Raw genomic sequence first — 8,945 nt, forward strand, 5'->3', positions numbered from 1 at the left:
CCACCCTACTCCCTATCGGGAGGCTGACCTATATGGACCTATTACCAGAGGTCCATTGCCTTGGCCTCCAGTGCATTTAGGCTAACAGGAAGCCCTGGTGGGACCCTGGAGGGTGGAATAAGGGGGAGGTCAGGGTATTTACTCCCGGGCTCTCCCTTAGGCTGTGTTTCTTCATCAAACGCCACTGCTCCTCTCAAGGCAGCCTCCTCCACACGCTCTCCTTCCGGGTTCTGATATCAGCGTTCCCTTGTCTCTTTGGGGCTGGGGAGGTATAATATTGTACTTTATAATAAGAAAAATATGTATATTTGTTCTTTGCTCCAGTCCTGGCACATAGCTCCTAAAACCCTTGGAATTCCCTAAATGATGGGGGGGGGGCGGGTCTTTTGTCAATGAGGCGACCTTTGGAAAGCCCCCAGATAACCAAAGAATGGAAACTGGTTGCCAGGGGAAACTACCATGTGATTGGAGGGTTGGAACTCCCTGACCTCCAGGGAGAGGAGAGGAGCTGGAGAGTGAATTCAACCACCAATGGCCATTGATTTAATCAGTCGTGCCTACGTAATGAAGCCTCCATTAAAACGGACAAGGATGGGGTTTGGAGACCTTCCAGGTTGGTGAACCAGAATACTTCCATGTGCCACTGTGCCAGGCCCCAAACTCCATGAGGACAGAAGCTCCTTTGTTTAGGATCTTGCCCTATGTATCTCTTCATCTGGCTGTTGCACTGTATCCTTCAATATCTTTTGTAATAAGTCAGTAACCCTGAGTTCTGTGAGCCTCTCTAGCAAATTAACTGAGAAGGGGGTCGTGGGAACCTCTAATTTATAGCCAGTTGGTCAGTAGCACAGATAAAAATCTGGACTTCTGATTGGCATCCAAAGTGGAGGGCAGTCTTGTGGGGCTGAGCCCTTAAGTGGTGGGATCTGATTTCTTCTCCAGGTGGATAGTGTCAGAACTGGGTTAAATTGTAGGATGCCCAGCTGGTGTTGGAATTGCTTGGTGGTATGGGAGGAAAAAACCTCACACGTTAGAATTGGTATTAGAATCATTAGGTGGTAATAGCTCCATTGCTACTAATTCCATGTTACTGCATTGACCTCTGTGGTTCCGCCGTGTCCTGCCCACACTTTTGTAAATAGATGCCTTGTAAGGGAACTCTTGATGTATTATTCTAACTAAGGGTTACCATTTGTCCCTGTTGGACCCCGACTGATACAGTGAGTAGCTCCATATTCTTTGTTTGACCCCCAAAACACTTACCCTTTCCCCCCATGTTCTGTATCTCCAGAGGCAGATCTCTGGAGACCTCAGGTTGGATTTGGCCAATGGGAGCCACCATCAGGAGATCTGAGGGCTGGAGGAGAGACGATGGGTTATTTATTCCCTGCCAGGCTTTGACTTGGCAGTTGCGTTCTTCTACTTCAGACCATAGCTCCTGCCAGGCAGGCCCTCTCCCAGGGCTCAGCAATGACCAGGGCCATCACTTTGCCCTTCCAGCTCTATGGATGGTAATAGCTCCCTAGTGTGGCTCATTCCTGGGTCCTTCACCATTTCTGGTTGGTTCCCTTAACTCTGACCCATCTTCATGAAATAATTCTTTCCTTAAACTCTCCTCATTTACTCCCGAGGTAATTGAGTGTGTCATTTATTCCCTGCCAGGACCCTGACTGCTATAGTGGATTTTAAGACTTATGCAGATTGGAGTTTTATTCACTGCAATGATTCATTTTTTAAAAAATTTATTAACTTATGGGTCTTCGTTGCTGCGCATGGCTTTCTCTAGTTGCGGCGAGCAGGGGCTACTCTTCGTTGTGGTGCGGTGCGTGGGCTTCTCATCGCAGTGGCTTCTCTTGTTACAGAGCAAGGGCTTTAGGCGCACGGGCTTCAGTAGTTGTGGCTCGCGGGCTCTAGAGCACAGGCTCAGTAGTTGTGGCTCACGGGCCTAGTCGCTCCGCGGCATGTGGGATCTTCCCGGACTGGGGCTTGAACCCGTGTCCCCTGCATTGGCAGGCGGATTCTCAACCACTGCCCCAACAGGGAAGCCCAATGACTCCTTTTTACAGAAGTCTTAGTAAAGCTCTGAGATTGTTTAAATTCAGACAAGTAGCAAAGACAAGGTTTTCCTTTTATTCCCCCTTCCTGTTTCAAGATAGTAAAGTTCATAGAGCAGGAAAAAACCAACACATTAATTGGTTCTTTGTCCAGCCCCAGGCAGGGCATGTAGTCAGGGAGGGAGCAAGATGACAGTACAGGGATGTGAAAAACTGGCAACTGAAGAATCAGGAACTACGTAATGAATTCAGAACATGTGGCGAACAGAACAGTAAATCTTCAACTACAGAATGTATTTATACTAAAGGACATCTCGTAGATTTAAGTTCCAAAGAAACATAACCAATGACATTTCACTCTTGAAAATTCAGTTAAGTCAACTACCTCCATGGAAGGGAGTATGAGTTTCTCAGTTTAGAACTTGGGAGATAGGGGTGTGAGAAATAAAAAGGCATAACAAAGGGATACATCATGGCTCCATGGTCCATGATTCCTAAGACATTGCAAGTGAGGAAATTTGTTCTGTATTTAATGAATTTCAGGTACTACCATCCTGTCTCTCCTGATCACCATCACTTGACAAGTTAATGGAATGTGACATTTATTGAAAGCCCACTCTGTACAAGGCACTGTACTAGGTATTGTGGATACAAAAATGAATGGACATGGCAGACGAATACACCGATGACTCCATATCAAAGCAGACTATGATACTTATACAAGGAAAGCTCTCGTAGTATAAACACGAGTGACTTGAGAGCATGGAAGTGGTCCTGTTACATCCTTTTATCTAACATCAATTCCTCAGGCTGCAGTTAAAACCCAGTTCTGTCTCATTTCTAGAAAGAGATGGATAGCAGCTGTTTACTATCTTTCGTGTAATTGCATCTCAAAGAGTAATTTAATGATGACTTTACCTCTCCTCTCAATCCTTCCTGCTAATTCACCTTCATTATCCCAACGTGGACGTCCCAGGTCTTCTATCCTACAAGCATATTTCCTTGACCCACCCAGAGAGGCATCCAGAGCTTTGAGCTGGAGGTGCGCATGTTTCAGGACAATAGGCACAGTTCATTACAGCTCCCCACTGCAGTCTGGTCTTTTCACTTACCTACACATAGGAAACTGTAATATTTTTAGGCTCCCATTGGGCTAAATGGAAGAGATTATTTGTGGCTGAAGGCAAAGGGCTTAGGACTGTGATTGTCTCAGGTCCTGCCTGGTTACCCGAAGGTCTAAGAGGATCTGTAGAGCTTTCACTGCTCAGAGACTAGGAATTTCTGGCCTACAGAATGAAGTCCAAACACCTTAAGCTGTGTGGCAGGTAACACGTCCAGGCAGCAGTCTAAATGGGGGCCTTGTGACCTGGTTTTGTCCACCCTGGACATTAAACTCTTGACTGTCTGCTCAGCACAGACATCTGCATACAGAACCCTATACAGAAGGGTTCTTTAACCAGGGAATTTATGAAGATGGCAAGAGATGATGACTGAAGCCACACTCTGAAATGAGAACACTATAAAGTTTATTATACACAGCTATATTCAGCTAACCATAAAGAGGCTGTATAATGGGTTGTTTTATTTGTCTCTGGTTGATCTTTCCTAAGAAACTGGTAATAACCCTTAACAGTATTCCTCTGTGTGCTTCTCACTGTTTGATTCCCGGGGTACCTGTACAGTGATGCTCACTTTTTTATCTCAGGTTTTTATTACTTTTTTGCTGGTAGTTCTCAGCTTCTGAACATTAGCCACAGGAATGGTTGGTCTTAGGCAAATCTGTCTCTGGACTTCCTGGAATATGCAGTACCCCTACGGGATTGCATTATTTAGAGCTGTAATGGCGGAGGGTGAGGAAAGAGTGGCTTGAATTTTGGGGGGTGTAAAAGATTACTTCCTGTTCAGAGTGGGCTCTGAGAAGAAATCCCCCATTGCATAGATGGATGGTTGCCATGACACTTCCTGTCTAGCCCCTTCACCCATCCTCTCCTGGTGTTAACAGTCCACACATCATTGCTCACTCACCAGTCAAGGCCTTCACCGTCTGGATGCCACTTATCTTTCCCTCTCGCTCCTGCACACCATGCATCCTGTTCTCCAGCCACAGCCACATTTTTAACTTTTCCTATGTACATTTTTCCTTTTCAGCCTTTGTGTTTCTTCTGTTAAACAACAACGACAAAAAAAAATCCTTCCCAATTTGACTTTCTGGTAAATATCCACTCATCAAGATCTGTGATTCCTTCCCCACTCCCTGGTGGAGTAAGTTCATTCCCTCCTTTTAGTCTCATCTCATAATGTCCGTACTTCCTCTTCCACAGTATTTATTATGTGGAGTTATAGTAATAGTTACTTATTTGTCTATCTCCTCCCCATCCCTGTGAGACTATTGACCCTTGAGGCTAGCGATGGTGTCTTATTCAGCTAGGTATTCACAATGTCCAACACATAGCTCGGCATGGAGAAGATGCTTCTCAGATGTCAGCTGAGTGATTGTAGAGCAGGCAAGAGGTTCCAGCGACTCTAGTGAGACTCTTCCCTGCCTGGCAGAGGCAGAGACTCTAGTGGATGTATCAAGGTTCTTAAAATTTTCACCGTTGTTGATTCCATGCCTAGCTAACATCATGCATGCTTAGGGAATATCACATGATCATGATGATAGTTTTTGATAAAAGACATGCAGTTTCCTCTGCTTGGAGCACTCTTCCCCATGCCCACCCCAGACCAGCCACGACTGCTTACTGAACTTCCTTAATCATCACACTATAAAATAATGCTCTGTTTATTGAACTGACTTCTCCCACTAAACTATAAATCCATGAAGACAGGGTGTATGTCAGTTATGTTCATCACCGTTTCCTCAGTCTTACCAGAAGCCTAGTGTGTAATCTGTGTTAAATATTTTTTTGAATGAATAAATGAGTGGATGAATGAATGAAGTGAGTTATGCTTGTTGGCTCAGCCAGGGATCTTTAGTAAAATGGTAACTAAATATTACCCGATGGAGTTTCAACAATGTAGATCCAGCTCCTTTGAAAGTTAGCAGAGCGAAGCAGGTGAACAAGATAAACTTGGCAACCCTTTAGAACCTTGTAAGAGAGAAGACATTAAGTCAGTGTAGATTATTGTAGCAAACCCTGAAAAAAATTTCCCTACTGACTTTTATACTTAAGTGAGAGCTATTCTTACAACGATTTTAATGATTCATTTGTGTTGCATCACATACCTTAGTAGGCAGGAATATTTTTACTGTTTTACTCACCAGAATGTTTTCCCAAAGCAGCTTTTTGTGAGTAACAGAATAGCTTAGATGGTGCGATACTCAGTCCTTCACCACTCCATGGTGATATTGTTGGAAGGGGAAAGTTTTTCTATCACTATGTCCCACAGAAGATGGTTTGCCTTTCATTTGGCAACAATCATTTCAGACTGGAAGGTTATGAATAGGCAATTCAGAGAAATAATACAAATGGCTGATGCATATCAGAAAAATATGCTTTATCGTTTTTGGCCTGATAGGCAAAAATTTTTAAGATTTCTGATAAATGGTATTATCAATATTTATACTATTGCAGCAGGCAAGATATGGGGAAATGGGCTCTCTCATGTCCTATGTGGAGGAGGCTGTAGCTCGATACAGGTTTTTTATGCAGACAATCTTTGAAAACATAAAGATTTAATCATAATTTAATGTGCATATTCTCTCACCCAGCAATTCCACTGTAAGAATCTGTCCTACTGATAGAACCACATAAGGTGGCTCCATATATATATAAAAATATTTATTGTTGCAACTTTTTTTAAGGGAGGGCTATGTGACTTTGTGATTTAAATGGAAAGAATGAAAGCTCTGTACATAGACAGGTTGGGCCAAAGATAAGAGCCTTGGGAGTCCTGCTAAGAAGTGTGGGCTTTCACCCGAGAGCTATGGGGGGCCACAGGGAATTTGGGGGAGCATAATCCATGGAAAGAGGAGCCACCTTCTGGACAGCCTTAGCATTATCTTATAGCCAAAAGAAATATCGTCAACATCCGCACATTGACTACAGTGAAAATCTCCACTGAAACCACCCAAACATGTACCAAAGGGAATTCCGCTTAAAACATACAGCTAAACTTCTTAAAATCCTTTCCCCCATCTCTCTCTCATTTCTCACTTTATAGCAGCACAAATACCTTCATCCTTCTCTCTTTCTCACATATCATTCCCCCAAATTCTTCTAAATTCAATCAGTTGCTCTTTACATTTCCAGATGTTTGTGAGGTTTATTTTTTGCTTTTAAAATATTCATTTTTACTTTATATAAATCTCTATGGTTTTATATTGATTATAAATATAATCAGTATCATTTTTGAGTGCAGTGATTTCTTTCTTCTACCTCCTCTTTCCTTTGTCCTCTGTTTTCACCCTCTGTATTAGTTTTCTATTGTGTAAGAAATTACTCCAAACTCAAAGGCTTAAAATAACACCCATTTATGATCTCCCCGTTTCTCTGGGTCAAGAATTTGGGCATGGCTTAGCTGGATCCTCTGCTCAGGGTCTCGCAGGCTGCAGTTAAGGTGTCTTTGGGGTTGCATTTTCATCTGAGGCTCGGCGTCGCCTTCTAAGCTCATGTGGTTGTTGGCAGAATTCATCCACTGGGGCTGTAGAACTCGTGGTGACCGACTTCTGCAAAGCCAGCATTTCTGATCTCCGGGAAGGCCTAAGCCCTCTTTTAAAGAGTTTACTTGATTAAATCAGGCTCATCCAGGACAATGTTTTTGATGAATTCAAAGTCAAACCTAATTACATCTTCAAAAATCCCTTCACTTTCACCATATAACATAATCACAGGAGTGATAGCCCATCATATTCACTGATTCCACCCACACCCGAGAGGAGAAGATTACACACAGATGAAGGTCATTAAGGACACATCTACGATTTTCACTTACCACTCCCTTTACCAATATCACCCCTGCATTAGTTTCCTGTTGCTGCTGTAACAAATATCCACATATGTAGTAGCTTAAAGCAGAAATTTATTTCTCTGATAGTTCTAGAGGCCAGAAGTTGAAATGAGTCTTACAGGGCTAAAATCAAGGTGTGGCCAGGGCTGATTCCTTTTAGAGGCTCCAGGGGAGAATCTGTTCCTTGTGCTTTCCAGCTTTTGGTGGCTGTATCCCTTGGCTTGTGGCGGCCAATGTTGTCCCACTGCCTTTTCCTCTCTCTCCTTTCTTTTCTCTCCTCACCTGCCTCCCTCTTATAAAGACCGCTGCAGTGATATTGGGCCCACTCGGATAATCTAGGATAATTTCCCCAGTTTGAGGTTCTTAATTTAATCACACTTGTGAAGTCCCTTTTGCCATATAAGGTAATATTTACAGGTTCTGAGGATTAGGACATGGACATATTGGGGAGCCATTATTTAACCTATCATACCTTCCTCCCCAACCATACTTACGATTCGTGTTTTAATGTCCTATGTTATCTCTAAATAGTTTTCCATGCTCTTTTAATTTTACACACACACATATATATACATATAAACCTATATTTTTGTACACATATACATATACTGGAAGGTTTTGTTTAATGAAAATAAGTTTGTGTTATATACACTTTTCTGCATTTTTCTTTTCTTAATCAGCAAAACCTCATGGAAATCCCTACATGTTATCTGATTTAGCTCTCATTTATTTTTTCATACTTGCTGCATTACTTTCCATGAAATGGTTATTTTATCATGTATTCAACCATTCATTTACTGATAGTTATTACTTTTGTTTGCAGTTATGTTTTAATTGTTTTTGTTTTTGTCATATGTACAATCTGCAATAAACATTCTCTTACAAAGATATCCTTGTGTCCTAGTGCCTTTATTGTCTGAAATGGATTCCCAGGAGTGGAACTACTAAAGCAAAGAATGTCTGTATTTATTATTTTAGTATATGTTGCCAGATTAATTTTCCAAAAAGTTTGTAACAACTCACATTTTTACCACCAGTGTTTGAGTATCCTTTCCACTTCATCCCTGATAGTATTGTCTCTTTAATGGTTGCTTCTCCAGTATGTTACTTTAATTTGTATATTCACACTTACTAGTATATGAACATCTTTCCATACGTTTCATATGTTCTTAATTTGGATTTGCCCTTCTGTGAACTGACTCTTGTTAACCTTTTTCCATTGGGTTGTTTGGTCATTTCTTGTAAATTTGTAAGTGTTCTGTGAATATTATTGTATTAGCTAAGGTAATACTAGTTGCTGCAACAAACACCCAAGTAATGGTTGAACACAGTAGAGATTTATTGTCAACGGGATGGGGTACTCTGCTTCTGACAGTCATTCAGAGATACAGGCTGATGAGTTCTCTGCCATCTTCAACAGCGGCTTCCTTGGTCACCTTGGCTGTCAACAGCCAGCCGAGACCTAGGGGAAGAGAGAAAAGCTCCTATGTGGGAGACTAGGCCTGGAGAATGCTCTGGCTTCCACTCACATCCCTCTGGCCAGCGCCTAGGCACTTGGCCATAACCCTATAGGAAAGTTAGGAAATGTAGGCTACATGTAAGCCCATGGGGATGGAGGGGAGAGTGAGGAATGGATTATAAAGGGGCACCAAGAAACTTTTGGGGGTGATGAATATGTTCTTTACCTTGATTATGGTGATGATTTCACAGGTGTTACACATATGGCAAGACTCATTATATTGTACACATTAAATGTGGCTATTGTACCTCAGTTGTATCTCAATAAGCTGTAAAAATATAATGGGGGAAAAAATGCGTCCCTTGAGGAAAAGGAATCAGTTTTGTGAACAGCTAGCCAATCTTTCATAATTATATACATATTTTCTCCCCAATTTGCCATTTTTTACAGTCAAATAGATCTGTTGGGGTGGTGGGGGGGAA

The sequence above is a fragment of the Eschrichtius robustus genome, chromosome 6 (assembly GCF_028021215.1).
Source record: "Eschrichtius robustus isolate mEscRob2 chromosome 6, mEscRob2.pri, whole genome shotgun sequence".
NCBI classification, from domain to species: Eukaryota; Metazoa; Chordata; class Mammalia; order Artiodactyla; family Eschrichtiidae; genus Eschrichtius; species Eschrichtius robustus.